The 22,504-nt window shown below is 40.0% G+C and overlaps 1 non-coding gene across 1 annotated transcript; it reads right to left on the bottom strand.

Annotated features, from left to right (window-relative positions):
- Positions 1 to 16,925: 16,925 nt before the first annotated feature.
- Positions 16,926 to 16,998, bottom strand: trnar-acg (transfer RNA arginine (anticodon ACG)). The gene has a single exon. It is a non-coding gene; the product is annotated as a tRNA-Arg (tRNA).
- Positions 16,999 to 22,504: the final 5,506 nt, after the last annotated feature.

The following is a 22,504-nucleotide window of genomic DNA, read 5'->3' as shown; positions in this document are numbered from 1 at the left end:
GAGTTAATCATAATGGACTTTATACTGGACAATGGCAGCACACAGAGCGCTTACTCTAAATAAATGATGTTTATTATTATTTTTGTGGGAAATGGTGATGGAGTTCTAACTGAAAGACTACAAACTAAAATATATCATCCTATCATCACATACTCTCCCATCCAGCATGTCTAGACAAACATGCGTACACATGCACACGTGCACACAATCTTGGTATTTCCAATGACCTTCGTATTGGTGTAGATATTTAATGGAACATGCCATTTCAGAGGCTTGTACCAATCACTGTAGTTCCATAAAGCTCAGTCTTTACAATATGAATAGGTAAAAATCATCTTCTGTTGTGACCTAAATCTTTATAAACTACTGTGTTGAGACAGTGTGTAGAATTCATGCACTTGTCAGCCGTAAGAGTGTTTTATATTCTGACTCACATGTCAACAGAAACAGAAGCTGAATAGATTCTGGAAGAAACCTTAAAAAATAATCAGACATGATCTTCCATGAGAGCATTCTCTGGACATCAAATAAACCCAGACACACCTCATATTTCTGCCCTTTTCATCTGGCAAAAGGGTATAGATAGGTTTTAAGTTATAGTTATAGTTAGTGCTGGTTTATACTGGTTTAGGTATTAGAAAAAAATTATGGCTGCTTTCTAGACGTGCTAAACAAGTATGTAATTTTCTGCAAACCTGTCCCTGGGTCATAAGCCCAAGAAAAAACATGATTTTGAAGAGTGACTGAAATTGAGAGGCTAATCAACCCACTATAAAATAACTTTTACTGATAGGTGCTGTAAAATATACTCCACTTGTTTGCAGTTGGTGTTTTATTATGTAGTAATAGTTGCAGTGGTCTGGGAAAATACTGGACTAAAACAGATGGATTTCAAGAGGAAATAATTTACCTGGGTCTGGGATCTTCCAGTGCACAAGTACAAACAGATTTCTGCAGCAGGGGGTATCTGTCTCGTAAGCTGTTTAGTGAAGAGGAATTCTGCAGTATGATTAATGCTGTCACACCTGACTAATGGTGTCTGAACTCAAGCCACCCTACACTTGGAATAAATGAGGGACGCTGTGTCCACCTGTGTCCAGGGGGTGATGTTTCACACCGAGGGTCTGAATTCATCTATCTAATAATCCCACTCCTAATCAAACCCAGCCTTAGATATGATTTAAATTATGGTAGAATAACTATGTTACTCATATGGGAAATGTCTCAATCAATAATGCTTTACATTATGGTCCCCTTAAATGATATTATTTAACATTAGTTTACATAAACAAACCATGTATGTCAGTATTAATATACCCCGCCTACTGCTGAACAACAAAAGCTAGATTTCAGTTCACCACCAGGTAAAACAATTAGTTTGACTGAACTCAATAAATTGGTTGCTGCATTTATTGTTGAGGAGATGCAGCCACTCTTCACTGTGAAGGCGCCGACATTTTGTAATATCATCAGCAAAATCAGGGAAATGGACAGGGGCCGTGCTCTCCGATCGCAAAACCTTTACAAGCTTTTTGGACAAGGCATATATAGAAATGGAGGCAGACCTGAAGAAAACATTTGCAGATTGATCTAATTTTAGAATGACTTTAGGAAGACTATATTGCACTCTTTAATGTCTTTATTAACTTGGACTGTGAGTTTACTTTGTAATGTAACACATATAGGTTTCTATGTGTATAAAATGAAAAGAGAACGAGTCTACTGGTCAAATTTAAGAAAAAGTATCGCAAAAGTAACGTAACGCATTACTTTTTATAAATAACTAAGTAATGCAATTTGTTACTTTTTTAGGGAGTAACACAATACTGTAACGCATTACTTTTAAAAGTAACTTTCCCCAACACTGAATATAATATAATAACAAATATATAATATATTTGTTATTTTTCACATTTTAGTAAACCATTTAAAGGTTGTGAAATTCTGTAAAAATGATCTGTATATGAGTGAAAAATTCAGTTTGTGTTGCGTTTAAAGGAAACTTTTATACATATACTGATGGCTAAAAATAATCAGAATGAGACCGCAATAGGAACAAATATAAACATTTATTTAAGCAAAGTCTATAAGAAGTATACAAATAAGTTTATTTCTAAACAATTCTATATATGTATTTACAATCTATAGGCTATTGATGGGAATAGGGGGAGTGGGATAGGAACAGAGGGAAAGATTAATAAGGGATGATTATTAAGGGATGAGGGATCTTAAATACTAAGGTTAAGCCCTTCTTCAGGTCCTGGGGTTCACTGTATAAACCTGTAGGAAAGAAAAGAGATTTTTTAAATATTAAGTTGATCAAAAATAGAAATAAAATTTTCATACTTACGTGTGGAGCCTGAGCAATGTAGGAAAAAGAAGTGAGAGAAAAGAAGATGAAATGAAACAGAGGAAGAAAAGATGAAGTGGGTAAAGGGAAAGACATTGCTCAGAGCTCCTCCAAAATGTCCATCATCAGCTGGACGTGCAGCTTGAGGAGTCGCTGAACTGTGGTGGCTAAGGCTGCTGGGTCACTGTAGAGCTCCAGAGGCTGAGTGAAGAGTACTTCAGCAAGCTCTGTAAGGTAATCCTATTGACAAATTCCACACACATCCAACATAGTGTCACTGAGTTTAAGATACAATCCTGAGAATTTGTGGATCGTGGCATCAGAAGATATTCAACACTTACAATAAGCACTGTGAAGTACAGCTCTGCTGCAGGCTCCCACACGTCCACGTCCCACATGCTGAAGAGCGCAAGCAGGCGCTCCAAGAAACCTCCCTTAAACTTTTGGAAAGAAAGACAAGCTTCATTAATGCCATGTCTTATCAGGTTTAAAAAATATGGAAAAAGAAAACCAGATCAAATAGACCATGTTCTGAAACTCAAACATTGCTTAGAAATCTCCTGATAAGACACTTACTGGCTGAGGTTTTGAGCCATTTATAAAGTAGCTGAAGAAAATCAGCTCAAAAAAACATCCAGGAAGTTGTAGTGGTGGTCCTGCACAGAGTAGAAAAGATACAAAAATAAATTAGCTTTACATATTGGAGTCCTGTTTTCTATATTAGCAAAATCTGTTATCTTTAAACATCTGTCATTTCACACAGGCGTTTATTAGCTTACACAGGAGCTGAGCTCTGCTTTAATCGATTCCTGATTGGAAGGCGTCCTCAGGAATCGAATCAGGGCCTCGTAGGCCAACTGCACACCAACTGCATCCTGTTAAAGCAAACGAAAAAATCTCTGTAACTCACTTTGGCTATGGCTGAGAACCTGAAATTATTTCCATCACAAAAATGATACAGTCTTTCATCACTCTGAAGTCACCTGGTTGTTAGCTGCTGCCAGTCGCATGACCATCTTCTTTCCAGCCATGAACAAGAAGTTCTGCATGTGGATGCTGGCAAGCAGAGTCTGAATATAAGACAGCACACAATATAAAAGTTAAAGCAGAGTGGACTTTACCTGCGCAGTAACAGCAGCTGAATAAAGGTTTTACTCACAGCAAACGCCTCACGAAGCGCGGGCACCTTCAGGCCGATTTCAGTCACCCCTCTGTCTGAAAGATGGCAGCTAAGAAACAAGAGATGTAAATGTTTAGTGTATATTAAACATACAATACACTGTTACATCATTAAAGAGTGAAGAGGATCGTACCAAATAAAGGGCACCTCCAACTCCTCTGGGTTAAGGCGCTCCTCACTCTCCTGCAAGCCAAATCATTAAATCATTAAAACTCACACAGTAAATTTTACAGTATCCGAATCAGGGGAATAGCAGCATATGTAGATACACATCAGGTCTGAAAGTCTGAATTACCTCACAGTCGTTGTGATCATAGTCCCAAGTGGAGGTGAACATCTGTCCATCTTCAGCCACATACAGCAAAGTGCAGGTTACCGTTGTAATGGTTTGCTGTTGAATAAAAAAAATATCCACACTGAAGACAAATAAAAGCACAACTGACAAAATTCTAAAAGTTACTAGCTACAAGATACACTTCATGACAGTGCAATAAATTTACCACAAAATAATGTGGCACGACGAATGATGTCTCCATTCGGTTACAGGAGATGAACTCTGTAACCCTCCCAGATTCAGCCTTAAGAGAACAAATTAAAGTGAACACAATTAGTCACTGCAATTAACAAAAGTTTTGTGATGCCACAACGAATAATCCCTTACCTGTATGCCAGTGAAACAGTTCTCTATGGAGGACTCATAAGGGAATCCCTGCAAATGACAAAAAGCTGAAACTCAAGATCTATTTCACAAACGTGAGCGTCTAATAATCATCAAGGTCAATTCTCTTCCTCAGAGTAATTAAGTCTGTGATTACCATGTGATTCAAGCTGCTCGTCTTGGTGGATTTAAACCAACAAAGACGGCTCTGTGGGCCCCTTATCATCCCCAGGAAGTATGTTTTCATTTCCACTGACTGAAAATAGAGAAACAAAACTAAACATTAGAACTTGTAAAGACGGGTGTTTGTGTGTTTGTATCTCAGCTGCTGCACTGTAGAATACCTTGAACTGGGAGATGGAGGCCTGTGCAGAGAGGAACTGAATATTACACCAAGCGCTGATCAGATCACCAGCATCGAGCGGCTGTGAAAAGTAGAGCAGGAAGATCATGAGTGCTTCTGATCACAGCAGTTTCATACTAATATTCTGTCACTTACAGTAAAAACAACCTTGTAAAATCCAGTGATCAGCTTTAGGAAATAAATGAAAGCTTTGGTTACCAGAAAAACAGGTGAAGGGTCTTGAGGTTGTTCTGTGGGCAGCAGCTGGATGTTCGGCTCAACAAACTTAAAACACACAAACACAATTAGTCACTGCAGTTCATAACATTTTGTGATGCCACAATGAATAATCCCTTACCTGAATGCCAGTGAAACTCTCCTTATCACTGGTATAATAAGGGAATCCCTGTAAAAGACAATTAGATGAAACTCAAGATCTACAACCACATTTCACAAAAGTGCTCTTCTAAAAATCATGTCAGTTGAAAAATGTCCATTCTCTTCATCAGAGTAATAAAGACTGTGATTACCTCGCGAGTCAAGCAGTGTGTCTCTGCGCTTTCAAACCAGCAGAGCCGACTCTCTGGACCCCTCATCATTCCAATGATGTCTCTGCTTATGTCCACTGGCCAGAAATAGAGAAACAAAACTTAACATTAGATCTTGTAAAGAAGGATGTTTGTGTGTTTGTATCTCAGTTACAGCAGTGTAGAATACCTGGGAGAGGGAGGAGACTACAGACACACACTGAACATCACGGCAGGCACTGTCCGGCTCATCAGCATCGAGCGGCTGTGAAATGTAGAGCATGAAGATCATAAGTGCTTCTTATCATATCAGATTTATACTAACATTCTTTACAGTAAAAACAACCTTGTAAAATCCATTGATTGGCTTTAGGAAATAAATGAAGGATTTTCTTACCAGAATGACAGCTGAAGGTTCTTCGTGTGGTTCGGTGGGCAGCAGCTGCAGGATTGGCTCAATGACCTTAACACACACAAAAACACACACACACACACACTTAGAAAAAAGTGGCCTGTAGGTTTTAAATGAAGTTAAAATATTACTATTTAACTGACACATACCTGGAGGACAGAGGGAGTATCTGCTGATTCCTCCAGCACATCCACAGGCTCTGCAATAGATTATTTTTCTGTGACTCAGAATTATGACTCTTCAATTACACAATATCAAACTTTCCTATTAATGCATAAAAGTTAATAAAGCAGTGAGTTTGATAATTAGTTAACTTGTGAAGAAACAGAAAAATTGTAGCAGTCAGATTGTGTAAATTCACTGTACATGTGACCTGATTAAACTCTCTAAAACCTCCTGCCCCTGTCCACCACCCAAATCTATAAAAAATATTATACTGTATAATTATTAAAACCTTTATACTCACTATGATATTGTGGAAATGAAACGATTAGTGAAGTTCTCTAGGTAGATACCATACACTGCTCAGCCATAACATTATGACCACCTGCCTAATATGCTGTTGGTCCCCTTTTTGCTGACAAAACAGCCCTGACCTGTCGAGGCATGGACTCCACTAGATCCCTGAAGGTGTGCTGTGGTATCTGGCACCAAGATGTTAGCAGCAGATCCTTTAAGTCCTGTAAGTTGCGAGGTGGGGCCTCCATGGATTGGACTTGTTTGTCCAGCACATCCCACAGATGCTCGATTTGACTGAGATCTGGGGAATTTGGAAGCCAAGTCAACACCTCATTCTCATTGTTGTGGTCATCAAACTATTCCTGATCCATTTTTGCTTTGGGGCACGGTGCATCATCCTGCTAAAAGAGGCCACAGACATCAGGAAATACAGTGATTTACTGTGTATTCGGACACCTTTCTATCAGAACCAGCATTAAATTCTTCAGCAATTTGGGCAACAGTAGCTCGTCTTGTGGATCGGACCACATGGGCCAGCCTTCACTCTCCACGTCCATCAGTGAGCCTTGGCCGCCCATGACCCTGTCACCGGTTCACCACCGTTCCTGCTTTGGACCACGTTTGATAGATACTGACCACTGCAGACCGGGAACATCCCACAAGAGCTGCAGTTTTGGAGATGCTCTGATCCAGTCGTGCAGCCATCACCATTTGTCAAACTCGCGCAAATTCTTTCACTTTCCCATTTTTCCTGCTTTTAACACATCAACTATGAGGACAAAATGTTCACCTGCTGTCTAATATATCCCACACACTAACAGGTGCCATGATGAGGAGATCATCAGTCTTATTCACTTCACCTGTCGGTGGTCATAATGTTATGGCTGATCGGTGTACATCTGTAACCATGCCCTTTAGCGCGAGAGCTGATTAATCAGTAGTCTAAGTATGATTTAGTATAAAACCAGTAGTCAGGGTTGTTAAAAGTGACTTTTTAATGGGGATGAGTATTATATTGTGGAAATAAATGAAATTCTCGTTGGTCAAGCTCATCAACTCGTTCAGGATTTTAGTGTGTAATGTAAAACAACAGCCAAGTTCACTAGCAGCTTAACTGACATTAGGCTAAACATTATATTTATATTATGTTTACCGATAAAATGTGTACAAATTACAACAAATAGACATGTAGATATAATTAGTCCAACTATTACAGTGTAATTTAAATCGGTAAAAATCGGCTAAAGTCCGCTAGCGCGCTAGCTAGCGGATCACAAGGCTAATCATGATTTAGTGTAAAACCAGTAGTCAGGGTTGTTAAAAGTGACCTACTAACAGGGTAAATATTTCATTGTGGAAATAAAATAAATTCTTGACCAAGCTTAAGGATTTTATTGTGTTATTTAAACCAGTAGCCGAGTTCGCTAGCACGATAACTAGCATGATGATAACTAGCATGATGCTAACTGTGTAAATGAAATGATTAGCGAAGTTCTCTAGGTAGATAACATACATCTGTAACTAAGTCCTTTAGACCTGACTAAATCACTAGTCTAGTCATGATTTAGTGTAAAACCAGTACTCAGGGGTGTGAAAAGTCACCTTTTAAATGGGTAAATATTATATTATGGAAATAAACTAAATTCTCGTTACCCGAGCTCATCAACTCGTTCAGGATTTTAGTGTGTAATTTAAAGCAGCAGCATGTTCACTAACAGGTGAACTATTATTAGGAGAAATATCATATTCACATTAATATAACCAATAAAGTGTTAAATAATTACAACAAATATACAAGTTCTCTCGGTAGATATGATTAGTCCAAATATTACACTGTCATTGAAATCGCTAAAAATCGGCTAAAGTCCGTTAGCGCGCTAGCTGCTGAATCACAAAGCTAAGCACGATTTATTTTATTAAAACCAGGAGAAGGGGTTGTTAAGAATGGACTTCTAATGGGGTAAATATTTCATTGTGGAAATAAAATAAATTCTTAAACCGAGCTTAATGATTTATTGTGTAGTTTAAACCAGTAGCCAGGTTCGCTAGCACGGTAACTAGCATTAGGCTAATTCACGGCAAGATGAGGTGTCTTGTGTGCTACATAACATTAGACTGTAACACTGTCACTTTAACATGATTTATTGTAGAAACAGTGTGGCATTAAAGGATAAAGATCATCCTACCTTGAGGACACTGAGTGTATTCAGCAGGAGCAAATTATAAAATGTAAAATATATAATTTGTAAATGCATTTTTTACGGACTTCACTTCCCTGGATCCCGAGCCCGGATGGAGCGGACTGTACGACCCCTGGAACGGTGAGTTACTGAGTTTCCTCTTTTTCACTTAAGTATAAAGTCTTTTAAACACCGCGTTATTACAAAAAACCACAATCAGGAATATCGTTTTATATGATTAGATGGTTTTGAGAAATTCTGTTCGGCTAATCTTTATTCGGCTAATCGCTTTACGTACACGATCAGTATGCTAAAGCTAGCGGACAAAATGGCAGACTCCAGTGAAACGAGCAGGGAAGAAGAAAACAGTGTTCATGTTTTCAGATATGTTAACATCAGCTTTTCATAAAAGTCCCAATGTTTACTTAACGTTTGTTAAAGTTTACTAAGTCAAGCCGAGGAGTATTAGCAAAGATTAGCTAGACGGCTAGTTAGCATGTAGCTAAGTAATTGTTTTTCAGTGTTCATCGTTTTTTTGATGGAGTGAATAGAATAAGTTAAAATACTTACAATAACATGAAGTAACTTATTATTTTAAGGATTTTTCATTGTCCGTGTTTGTCGAGTTGTTAAAGCGGAGAGAGAAAGGGGCTGTGAGGAAAGGCAGCTAGCTGAACAAAACCAATCGGTACAAATAAATGGAGCTAGTGTGGCAATGTAGAGTGCAGCTTAGGCAAAAATATCAAGCTGTTTGTTTCAATTCTGTTCAGCAAGGTTTTGTTTCTAGCTGTCGTGAATAAAATAGTTAGGAGTAGTGTAATTTACGATAAAGGGCGAATTTTTGAGAGGAGACACAATTGGACTCAAAGGGGATGTGAACCACTGGAGTAAGAAAGTGCTAAAGTAATCGACTGTAATAGAAATGTATTTTAATCTGCATTTTTTGGGGGAAGATATTTTTAAGCATTGAAATAAGTGCACAGTGTGACTAACAGTGAAGCCGTGATACTGGAAGAGCCCTGTATAACACCTATAAATGCAGCTAAAATGTAAATACTGCAAATGTAAATAAAATAGTTTTTAATGCAGTGTTATAGGAAGATTACAGTAATATAACTTGTGTAAATACTTCTTGTTTTGATAGTGAGGCTTTCCTGCTGTATAAAACATACACAGTGCTATTAAAATAAAACCCCATCCCCTTTGAGGAGGCCACCACCTTCAGGGAGTCCACAGCCTTCAACAGTTCCTTTGCCCCAGCCTTATTTCAATATCGACATCCATAACATTGTGGCTGGTATGTACTATGCTCCTGCCACAATGATAACTCCTGTCCCACGCCAGGGCATAAGGAGGAGGTGGGACGAAGAGGATGGCAATCAAGAAGCCCCTCTGAGTAGACGGCAGCGTGTGGATCCTGATGGGGAGGTGGAGTTCATCAGGATGCCTGGACTTGAGGATTTAGAGAGTTTAATCAGTCACATGTACAGTGAATTTACACAAGCTACTAATGCTACAATTAGTCTGTTTCTTCACAAATTAACTAGCTAACTAACTCACAGGTTTATTAACTTTTAAGCATTAGAAAGAAAGGAGAGAAAAATTTACAAGGTCTCTCTCTCTACTACCTTATAAATTTGGCCATTTTAATGTTTTACATTTAACAGAAAATATTAGTTGTAATTAAACTTACATGACACTAATTTATTGCAGAAGCTGTGGATTTGCTGGGAGAATCGTCAGATACTCCCTCAGTCCTCCAGGTATGTGTCAGTAAAATATTTTAACTACATTTGAAACGTGTAGGCTGCTTTTGTCTAAGTGTGTGTGTGTGTGTGTGTGTTTCTTAAGGTTGTTGAGCCAATCCTGCCGCAGCTACCCACAGAAACTCACTCCACATCTTCAGCTGTTGTTCTGGTAACCAAACCTGTCATTTATTTACTAAATCTGATCTCTGGATTTTCCAAGTGACAGAATGTTTGAAAGTGTTAGTGTGAAACTGCTATGATAAAAAACACTGATGATCCTCATCTTCTACTTTTCACAGCCCCTCAGTGCTGGTGAGCTGAACAGCACCTGCTGTAATGTTGAGTACAACACTGCAGACTCCTCCAACTCCCAGTCTGGGGTATTGTACAGTGCTGCAGCTGAGATACAAACACACACACATCCTTCTTTACAAGTTCTAATGTTTAGTTTCTCTATTTCTAGGCAGTGGACGTTAAGGGATACTTCCTCGGGATGATAAGGGGTCCTGAGAGTGGATTTGCTGGTTTAAAACCACCAAGACGCGCTACTTCGACCAGCTGGTAATCACCATCTTTGTTACTCTGATGAAGAGAATTGATATTAATGATTATTAGATGAACACTTTTGAGAAGTAGATCTTGAGTTTCAGCTAATTGTCATTTGCAGGGATTCCCTTATCAGACCACCATCGAGGACCATTTCACTGTCATACAGGTGAGGGATTATCTGTTGTGGCGTCACAAAACTTTTGTTAGTTGCAGTGACTAATTGTGTTCACTTCAAATTGTTCTCTTAAGGCTGAATATGGGAAGGTTACAGAGCTCCTTTCCTGTAACCGGGTGGAAACCATCATGGAGCCACTTGAGGATTATGTGGTAAATCTATTGCAATGTCATGAAGTCTTTATTGTAGATAGTAACTCTTGGAATTTTGTACACATATGGGTCTGCAGTGTTTTTATATATTTTTTTTAATTTAACAGCAAACCTTTAAAAAGGTGTCCTGCACGTTCCTGTATGTGGCTAAAGATGGTCAGGTGAACACCTCCACCTGGGAGCAGGAGCAGGTTGACTCTCCCCACAGTGATTCAGAGGAACAGTACGACTCTGAGGTAATTCTGTGTTTCAGACCTGATGTGTATCTACAGATGCTGCTATTCCCCTGAATGGGAGGCTGTAACATTTACTGTGTGAGTTTTAATGATTTATTGCTAATGTGTCTTGCAGGAGAGTGAGGAGAGCCTTAGCCAAGAGGAGATGGAGGTGCCCTTTACTTGGTACGCTTCTCTTCACAGTTTAATGGTATAAAGGAGTAATGTATGTTTAATACACTAAGCATGTAAATCTTTTGTTTCTTAGGGACCATCTTACAGAGAGAGGGGTAACTGATATCGGCCTGAAGCTGCATGCTCTCCGTGAGGCGTTCGCTGTGAGTAAAACCTTTGTTTAGCTGCTGTTTTTGCTCAGGGGAAGTTCACTCTGCTTTAACTTATATTATGTGCTGTCTTATATTCAGATTCATGAGTAATATGAGTAATTAAGGAATAATAATTAAAATAACAAGCATCAAAAGGTAATTTTATAACAATCACAGCCTGCTAAAAAAAAGGACATTCTTAGGATAAATATTAAAATAAAATGTACATAATGAAGAGGGCTCTGGGATATGCAGTAGTTGGACATTTGGCCCATGTCATACATCATCTGTGTATCTTTAGTAAAGTACTGGACATGCTGAGGCTTACATACTGCTTCATTTTAGGGTTTAAAATGAGTTTCCACGTTAAAAAAACTGAAGCCAAAGTGATTATTTTGTTTGTTTGTTTTAACAGGATGCAGGTCGTGTACAGCTGGACTACGAGGCTCTGATTCGTTTCCTGAAGACTCCTTCTTATCAGGACTGGATTGCAGCAGAGCTCTCCGGGTCCTATGTAAGCTTATAAATGCTTGTGTAACATGACAAATGTTTAAATCTAAAAGATTTTGATGTGATAGAAAACAGGACTCCATTATGTAAAGCTAATTTCTTCTTGTAACTTTTCTCTTCTGTGCAGGTCTACCACTACAACTTCGTGGACATCTTTTTCGAGCTGCTTCTATCCGGCTATTTTACAAACAGCTCAATACCTGAGACAGTAAGAGTCTTATCAGGAGATTTAAAAGCCATGCTTGAATGTAGTTTCAGAACATGGTTTATTTTATCTCATTTTATTTTTCCATGTTGTTAACCCTGATATGACATGATATTAATGGAGCTTGTCGTCTTTCTTTCCTAAAGCTTAAGGGAGGATTCTTGGAGCGCCTGTTTGGTGCTCATCAGCATGTGGGAGGTAGACGTGTGGAAGCCTGCAGCAAGGACCTACTTTAAAGTGCTTATTGTAAGTGTCTAATATCTTCTGATGCTGTGATCCACAAATTCTCAGTATTGTATCCTAAACTCAGTGACACTATGTTGGATTGTGACAGTGATGATGTAATTTGTCTATAGGATCAGCTTACAGATCTCGCTGAAGTGCTGTTTACTCAGCCCCCGGAGTTCTACCAAGACCCAGCAGCCTTAGCCAGCAAACTGAGACCTTTCCTCAGACAGCGTGTCCAGAAGATGATGGACATTTTGTGGAAGCTCTGAGCAATGTCCTTCCTTCTACCAAATTCCTCTTTTCTTCCATCTGTTCCATTTCTTTTCCCTCACTTCTTTTCTATACATTGCTCAAGCTCTCCACACGTAAGTAGAAATTAATTTTATTCTTATTTTTGATGAACTTAATATTAAAGTATTCTCTTTTCTTCCCTACAGGTCTGTACAGTGAACCCAGCACCCAAGGAGTAGTTTTAATATCCCTCATCCCTCATAGAGCGTCCCTTATCAATGTATCCCTCTATCCTTGTCTATATAGATAACTGCTAATAGTAATTAGTATAAATAGTAGCTGCAAATAATATTGTTGTAAATAAACTTATAGTTGTATAGTGTTTATATAGTTTACTTTAATAAATGTTTTCATTTGCTCCTATTACCGTCTCATTCTGATTATTTTTAGTCATCAGTATGTCTATATAATTTTCCTTTAAAAAGCAACACAACACTAAATGAACTTTTCACTCATATACAAATCCTTTTTAAAGAACTTCAGAAACTTTGGTTTACTAAAATGTGAAAAATGACAAATAACATCCAACAACATTCAGATATTTATAGTCTTTTAAAGTTTGTTTCCAAAATGTAGAAAAATCTGTAACATTTGGGGAATTGCACATTTACATTTAAGCATCCAGAGCACAGTTGTGTATAAAAAGTCTGAAATCTTGAGATAAAAATCTGAAAATCTAAATTGTAGAGGACTAAAAATGTGGATTTACAGTTTACACCAAATCACACCACTGTAGCACATTTATAATGCAGTTACTCTGAACTCTCAAGGTTACTCTTTAAGAAGAAATATCAAAAGTTTCAAAAGTGGATTTTTAATTGAAATATACACACCTGATCCTGGTAGTCAGCAGCAGGTAGGGCAATGGTAGTTGGAAATTAACATTATAAACCAAAATAGAGCACAACCTGAGAAAGTGCAGTATAAAACCAACAACTGTCAAGAGCTCGCTCATTATAATCGTCTACCATCAATGGCATCTGTATAGCTTTTAGACATGCAAGCTCACCTTGAGATCACATTTCTTGGAGGACATTTTTGGTCCACTTCCTCATGCTGGTAGTTGGACCTTACTTCTCATTGCACAACAAAATATTGCAAATACCAACATTACACATAAAAACATCTTGAACCACGTCTAACGTCCATGTTTCTAGCAAATTCTAGAAAGGAAAGCAGGTCAGAAAGGTCAGTCGGGACTAATCATAACATCTGAACTTTTATAACATGAAAGTAAGGTTAATAATATAACTTAGAGAACAAAATTTTCAGTTTTACTCAAATTAGGGTGATGCAAAAATGAGCACACCCCACTGAAAGTCTGTGGAGCAAAGCTAAATTTTAGACTACAAATGTCTAATATTTTTGGTTATATTTTTGTATATTTTTTGTTATATTTTTGTACCCTTAAATTGGGGTATTTTAGTATTTTTTGTTATATTCCTTCTTATTTTATTTATTACCTGTGCTTGTAGATACTGCTGGTGCCAGATTCCACAGCATACTTCAAAGCTCTTGTAGACTCCAAGCTTTGAAAGGTCTGAGCTGTTTTTGTATCGATAGGGCCTTACACAGTATTAGGCAAGTGGTTTTAATGTTATGGCTGATCGGTGTACATCATATCATCTGAGACAGTTATTTGTCATCATGCCCAAACTTAGCAATACATTAAACACCACAAATTGGATGGCAAAATAGACACATCCAATATGCGACCCTATGTCAATGCTTGTATGCGTTATTCTAAGATGCGGTCCCTTATGCAGAATAACGTGTGAGGTCCTTTGTGACTTCTCATTTGCTTTGGGTACGATCAGTCTTGAAGTGAGTTGGCACCATTCTCCAGTCCCTCATCTGGCCAAAAGTGTTACCTTTTGTTAAGGGAATGCAGCTGATGTCTTGCCCAAACTGGAGTATAAGAAAATAAATATAAAGTATATTAGAGCTTCCAGATACAGTGAAATGGCAATAAGTACACAAAGATTCTGCAAAAAATGTGAAAATTTACTATATAATGTTTAATTTATATCTTATATCTATTATATCTTGTGTTTAATACTCAAAATGTGAATAACCTGCAGGATGCTGCGCTACTCCCAAAAGATGACTGGAAATTGTGGATAGTTTCCTGCAGTATCTGTCTTTCTCTTCCCTGAAATTCATATGATATTATAACAAAACCGTCTATAAACATGGGACCAGATTAGACAACGCTGACTAGCAGTTTTTAAAAAACACACCTTTCCAGCATTAAGTTCAGAAATGGCTGCCAGAATCTGTTGTCTGGGCCCGTCTGTTTTAATCCCCAGCTCCTGCAGATCTCCATCAGTCAGAGTCAAAAAGGCCTCCATGTCTACCTGTAAATAAAACAATACAGGTAATTTACAGAGATGAAAAAATCACATATGATTTATGCACAATTTACTGAGTACAGCTCTAAGTCTCCTTTGACAAGACTCTACAGGCTACAGGTGTAACTGCCATCTTCATGTTGCTTCACTGAAGTCCTATGTGGTCTGGGATTTGGTTGGGCCATTTAAGGACATTTAGAAAGTTGTTCCAAAGCCACTCCAGGGTTGTCTTGGATATATTCATGTTGTCGTGCTGAAAGGTTAAACCTTGTCTTAAAATCTGAGGCTGTGTCCACTGTGGAGCAAGTTTTCTTTAAGAACCTCTCTGTTTTTCGGCTGCATTCACCCTTCCCTTAATTCTGACCCGTCTTTCCCCTCCTGCCACTGAGAAGTACTCCTGCCAACACCATGCTTCACAATAACAGTGGTATTGCCCAAATATTGAGCAGTGCTTATATTCAGCAGCAGTTTTCATTTAGCTATTCCAACATAAAGCTCTTACTGATGGAGAACTTCTGAGATGGCTGTACTTCCAGCAAGTTCTCCCTTTTCTGCAGAGGACTTCTAAAGCTGTTAAAGTTGTCAGTGGGCTTTTGTTTTCTCTCTGATCAAAGCCATTCTAACCTGGTTACTGAGTTTGGCTGGATATCCTGTTGATTCCAAACATTTTTCCACAATGATAGAACCCACTGTGCTCCTTGGAACATTCAACACCTTAGATATGGTTTATACCTTTACCCTGCTCTGTCTTGACACAATTTGCTCAGGGTGGTCTATGTATTTTGTAGATAGATGTGTTCATTTCTGAATACCCTGTCTACGTTCATGGTCCACAACCATATTGGCTTTTGTATGTTAGAGACTGGTAAACTGCAATAGTGTGAATGAGAGTACATTCCTACACACCATAAAGTCTGATCATCTTCATTTGCACTGACCTTCATCAGTGATGCTGCCACTGCTGGAGCCACCACTACTTTTAGAACATGGTTGGGAAGAAGCAGAAGACAGGGTTTCACCAATTAGAGGCTTAGGAGTTGGGGATGGCGATGGAGTCAGGGTAGGGGATGTACTCTTAGATGTGGAGGAATTCCCAGACTGAGGTCTCTTTTTCAGATCAACCTTCTGTGGAGATTGTAGGCTAGTGTTAGGTTAGATTGATGGATGACACTGTAATTATGCGAATACATTTGACTTGAATGACACATCATTAGCGCGCACGATCCATCGATTGCTGTGGGCGGGCCATTGTTGCGATTAGCGGAGAACGATAAAATTGCGAGAGATTCGACTGGCTCGCTATGGGCGCGGCCATCATTGTCTGTCCATCTTTTCAGCACAGGGATTGGGGAAGAAAGATGTAACGGGCCGATGTGATTGGGCGAGAAAGATTTCCCGGGTGAGCTGTGATTGGCCGGCTGACCCAGACTATCGTTCTTCAGGTAGCACCACTGGCCCATGGGAGCCTTAGGGGGAGCCTACTAATAAATAAGTGATGACAAATCAGTTATGTAACGTTTTGCGCTGTGAATTGAAATGAACACAACACCAACATGCTGCTGGCTGCAATCAGTGATCGTTTTTGGTTTCCGTTGAGGAAGCGTTCCCAGCCGTTATTAACTGAGCGATTTGGTGAACTCCTTGCCAGTTCTGCGGGCAATCCAATAAAGTCACGTTCCCATACCGGGAGTCAAACCCGGGCGAAAACCAGGAATCCTGACCGCTAGACCATATGGGAGGGCTCCCTGGGAGAGTTGAGATCGGCATTTTACTCGACCACCAAGCAGTTTGAGCTCCAGCGCGGTATCATCCAGAGCTTTGTATGGGAACCTTGCATTGCAGAGCACAAAATCGGCCAGCGCTGACCGAACATCCAGCTACTCAAGCTGTCACTCCAGAGGAAGATCAGCCGCTAGACAGAGCGTGGGCTGGTGTTCCTGGTGCAGAAAACCAGCGTACCTCCCAGTACAGGACTCTCCGCATTTCAGGGATTGTGGGAGGTGTTACTCTGCCAGCAATTCGGCAGCTGGAGTTTGTGGCACACCTCTGGGCTCTTAAAAGGAAGCCGAGCCAGCCAGGAGTCGAACCTAGAATCTTCTGATCCGTAGTCAGACGCGTTATCCATTGCGCCACTGGCCCATGTGAGCTTTAAGGGGAGGGGGGTACTACCTGTTTATGCTTTTCAAGTGACAAACGGCCAGAGGTCAAAAGCCATGCCTAGCATTCAACGGTGATGTGGAAAAGCCAATGTCGTGACTCGGATTCGAACCAGGGTTGCTGCAGCCACAACACAGAGTACTAACCACTATACGATCACGGCACCCCATGCACCTGGGCCAGCAGGTAAAAGGAGCTGCTACATGTTGTGATATGCGTTCTGGCGCCCCTCTGGCCTGTGTATACATAATTTATATTAATGTTTTGTTTGCTGATGTAAACGATTGTGATTATATTTAGTCAGTTAGTTAGTTAGTTAGTCTCTAAACTCAAATTCAGTTTCTTCTGTACATATTTGACATACACTATTTTTTGGTTTGTATAACTGTATATATATATAATCAGAAAGAGGACATTCTTTAAAAAAGAGAGATTTGATTTGAAACCTGAACTGCTATCAGGTCCATGCTGAACACCTTCTGACCAATCCAAATCAAGTATAAATTTTAATCTCAATACTGCACATAATTATCAAATAAAAGTCTATCAAGCTGTTATCCAAAAGTCTGAAATAATGTTTCTCTTAAGTGTTTTAAAAAAAAAATCCATATTTTGGTGTGATTTATACACATGGGTTTGTCCATTCTGACTTTTGGACGCTTTATTATGTCCATTTTATGATGAAACAGGAAAAGACTTTGAAAATCATCTGTCATTTTCTGATCATGTTAAATATCAACACAACTAGACTGAAATATACAGGTAAGATCTGCAACTAATTGTAACATGAACAGAGCAAGATATAAACTGATATCTACTGGTTTCCTGTCAGGGTTGTGGACTGTTTTCTGCCCACTAGAGGCCCCCACTGCCTTTTTGTTGGTGTCCAGTCTCTGTCATTATGTCTAATAGGTGTCTCCTGTGCTTTGTTTAGGTTTGTGTATTTAAGTCACCCTTTTCCTCCACAAATACTTTGCTTAGTGTTTCCTGTACCTTGATTAAGTCTAGGTCAGCCGTGTGCTCTGTTTTATGGCCTTGTCCTTAAAAGACTTTGTGCATCTGGTATAGTTCTTTGTTTTGATTGATTGACAAGTGCTCTTTTGAATGCCTTATGGATTTATTTTGTGGACTAATTAGAATGACTTTTTGGAAGTATTGACTTTGTTTTTTGATTAGACTCCTGTGAACCTTTTGTATGCTTTTGGATTAACCTTGTGGATTTTGGGGATTTATTCTTTGGAACTACTGTCAAGTCTTTTGAGCTGACTTGTTGGATTTGTTTTGTGGATTATTTGACCTGCATTATTATCTAATTAAAGATAAGTAAACATTTCTCCAGAACTGTGATCTGGTTATCTGCATTTGTGTTCAGCCCCCTTTGATTGTGTTCAAGTTTTCTCACTAGTCCTGCCCTCAGTCGCTGCCATAACCCTATGTTCCTTCATTGGACCACTTTTGATAGATACTGACTACTGCAGACTGGGAACATGCCCCAAGAGCTGCAGTTTTGGAGATGCTCTGATCCAGTCGTATAGCCATCACAATTTGGCCCTTCTCCATACACTCGCCCATTTTTTCTGCATCTAACACATCAGCTTTGAGGACAAAATTGTTTACTTGCTGTCTAATCCCACCCCCTAACAGGTGCCATGATGGTGTACAGAGGGGATGGACTCCTCACAGGGGGTGGGACTAGGTGATTCCCCTCACTCTCACTCATACTGACTTATATAATAGATATATAAATAAAAAAGGTCTGTCTCTAAATATCTGAGCTTTTCTTTCTTATTAATTCTTATTTTTACACATACACACTGTTTGCACAGTAAAGTGTGTGTATATACACACACATACACTACCGGTCAAAAGTTTTAGAACACCCCAATTTTTCCAGTTATTTATTGCAATTCAAGTCGTTCAAGTCCAATGAATAGCTTGAAATGGTACAAAGGTAAGTGGTGAACTGCCAGAGGTTAAAAAAAAGGTAAGGTTACCCAAAACTGAAAAATAATGTACATTTCAGAATTATACAAAAAGGCCTTTTTCAGGGAACACAAAATGGGTTAACAATTTAAAGCTGTTTTGCAGCAATGGAGGTTGATCAAGCCTTGAAAGCTGGTGCTACTAATTCCTCCAGGTCTTCCAGCTTTTCTGGATTACTTACAACCCCCTCTGTCTGCATAAAAGCAGTGTTGGAACACACTGTGGTACCATACCCTCGTGAGCATCAGTTGAACAGTATTGTACTGCAGAAAGTAGCGTGTTGCTACAAAAATGGCAAGAAAAAGGCAATTAACAACGGAAGAGAGACAGACCATCATAACACTTAAAAATGTAGGTCTTTCCTACAGAGAAATTGCAAAGAAAGTCAAGGTGTCAGTGAGTACAGTTTCCTTCACCATCAAAAGGCACTCAGAAACTGGGGCAAACTCTGACAGGAAGAGGTCTGGCAGACCCAAAGCCACAACTGAATCAGAGGACAAATTTCTGAGAGTGAACAGCTTGTGTGATAGGCAGCTCACAGGACAACAGCTTCAAGCACAGCTTGATAGTGGTCGTAGTAAGCAAGTCTCAGTTTCAGCTGTGAAGAGAAGACTTTGAGCTGCAGGTTTGACAGGACGAGTTGCAGCAAGAAAGCCATTACTAAGACGTCAGAATAAGACAAAGAGGCTTGCCTGGGCCATGAAACACCGCCATTGGACTACTGAAGACTGGAAGAAGGTATTATGGACTGATGAATCAAAAACTGAAATCTTCAGTTCATCACGCAGGATCTTTGTACGCCGTCGAGTAGGCGAAAGGATGGTTCCACAGTGTGTGGCATCAACTGTCAAACATGGAGGAGGAAGTGTGATGGTCTGGGGCTGTTTTGCTGGATCCAGGGTCGGTGACTTGTACAGAGTGAGAGGCACCCTGAACCAAAACGGCTACCACAGCATTCTGCAGCGCCATGCAATACCCTCTGGTATGCACCTAGTTAGTCAGGGGTTCATCCTACAGCAAGATAATGACCCAAAACATAAGTCCAAGCTATGCCAGAACTACCTCAGGAAAAAAGAACAAGATGGTAAGCTTGAAAACATGGAGTGGCCAGCACAGTCTCCAGACTTAAACCCCATGGAGCTGGTTTGGGATGAACTGGACAGAAGAGTGAAAGCAAAGCAACCAAGTGCCACACATTTATGGAAACTTCTGCAACAGATTTGGGAAGAACTTTCTGAAGAATATTTGATTTCTATTGTAGAAAGAATGCCACGAGTGTGTTCAGCTGTTAGATCTGCCAAAGGTGGCTACTTCGATGAGTCAAAAGTTTAGAACACATTTTGGTCTAGAAATTGATTCCATGATTTCTTTTTTAACTCCAGTTGCTTATTTGTACTATGCTTTCATTTCAGAGTGCAATGAGACATTAAACTGAATAATTTTCAATAAAAAACTGTAAAAATTGGGGTGTTCTAAAACTTTTGAACAGTGGTGTATACACATGCATAAACTTTTAAGCCATTACATTATGACCACCTGTCTAATATTGTTAGTCCTCCTTTTGCTGCCAAAAGAGCCCTGCAGCCCTGACCCATAGAGGTGTGGTCTTCACTAGATCTCTGAATGAATATATACATACACTATATTGCCAAAAGTATTCGCTCACCTGCCTTGACTCGCATAAGAAATTAAGTGACATCCCATTCCTAATCCATAGGGTTCAATATGACGTCGGTCCACCCTTTGCAGCTATAACAGCTTCAACTCTTCTGGGAAGGCTGTCCACAAGGTTTAGGAGTGTGTTTATGAGAATTTTTGACCATTCTTCCAGAAGCGCATTTGTGAGGTCACACACTGATGTTGGACGAGAAGGCCTGGCTATCAGTCTCCACTCTAATTCATCCCAAAGGTGTTCTATCGGGTTGAGGTCAGGACTCTGTGCAGGCCAGTCAAGTTCATCCACACCAGACTCTGTCATCCATGTCTTTATGGACCTTGCTTTGTGCACTGGTGCACAGTCATGTTGGAAGAGGAAGGGGCCAGCTCCAAACTGTTCCCATAAAGTTGGGAGCATGGAATTGTCCAAAATGTCTTGGTATGCTGAAGCATTCAGAGTTCCTTTCACTGGAACTAAGGGTCCAAGCCCAGCTCCTGAAAAACAACCCCACACCATAATCCCCCCTCCACCAAACTTTACACTTGGCACAATGCAGTCAGACAAGTACCGTTCTCCTGGCAACCGCCAAACCCAGACTCGTCCATCAGATTGCCAGATGGAGAAGCGCAATTCGTCACTCCAGAGAACGCGTCTCCACTGCTCTAGAGTCCAGTGGCGGCGTGCTTTACACCACTGCATCCGACGCTTTGCATTGCACTTGGTGATGTATGGCTTGGATGCAGCTGCTCAGCCATGGAAACCCATTCCATGAAGCTCTCTGTGCACTGTTCTTGAGCTAATCTGAAGGCCACATGAAGTTTGGAGGTCTGTAGTGATTGACTCTGCAGAAAGTTGGCGACCTCTTCACACTATGCGCCTCAGCATCCGCTGACCCCGCTCCGTCAGTTTACGTGGCCTACCACTTCGTGGCTGAGTTGCTGTCGTTCCCAAACACTTCCACGTTCTTATAATACAGCTGACAGTTGACTGTGGAATATTTAGGAGCGAGGAAATTTCACGACTGGATTTGTTGCACAGGTGGCATCCTATCACAGTTCCACGCTGGAATTCACTGAGCTCCTGAGAGCGACCCATTCTTTCACAAATGTTTGTAAAAACAGTCTGCATGCCTAGGTGCTTGATTTTATACACCTGAGTCCATCCCCTCTCAGGACCCCATCCCCTGTGAGGAGTCCATCCCCTCTCAGGACCCCATCCCCTGTGAGGAGTCCATCCCCTCTCAGGACCCCATCCCCTGTGAGGAGTCCATCCCCTCTCAGGACCCCATCCCCTTTGAGGAGGCCACCACTTTCAGGGAGTCCACAGCCTTCAACAGTTCCTTTGCCCCAGCCTTATTTCAATATCGACATCCACAACATTGTGGCTGGTATGTACTATGCTCCTGCCACAATGATAACTCCTGTCCCACACCAGGGCATAAGGAGGAGGCGGGACGAAGAGGATGGCAATCAAGAAGCCCCTCTGAGTAGACGGCATCCTGTGGATCCTGATGGGGAGGTGGAGTTCATCAGGACGCCTGTCGTAGTCCCCACTTGGGTAGTTAGTATTTTTGTGAACGAGATGTAACTTTAAAAAGCTCAGTCTTCACCTCATGTTCATCACCTCGTATTCATGATGTAAGGTATGTATCTGTGGTAAGTATGTGTGGTAAGTATTTCACCCCTAGATTTCAGCATTAGTCTCATCTCTATCATAATCTATAAATGTAAACCATTTTAATGATTGTAGAATTGTAGAAAATGTTGGTTTTTACCAATTAAAAACTGCTGGTTTTTACATTTAGTTTTTGTTAAATGTATAGGATCTTTAGATTATTAATGTTTTTTT

This window comes from Hemibagrus wyckioides, unplaced genomic scaffold (assembly GCF_019097595.1).
Source record: "Hemibagrus wyckioides isolate EC202008001 unplaced genomic scaffold, SWU_Hwy_1.0 Contig19, whole genome shotgun sequence".
Classification (NCBI taxonomy): domain Eukaryota; kingdom Metazoa; phylum Chordata; class Actinopteri; order Siluriformes; family Bagridae; genus Hemibagrus; species Hemibagrus wyckioides.
Note: the sequence above shows the minus strand (reverse complement) of the source record. Positions and strands in the feature narration are given on the sequence as shown.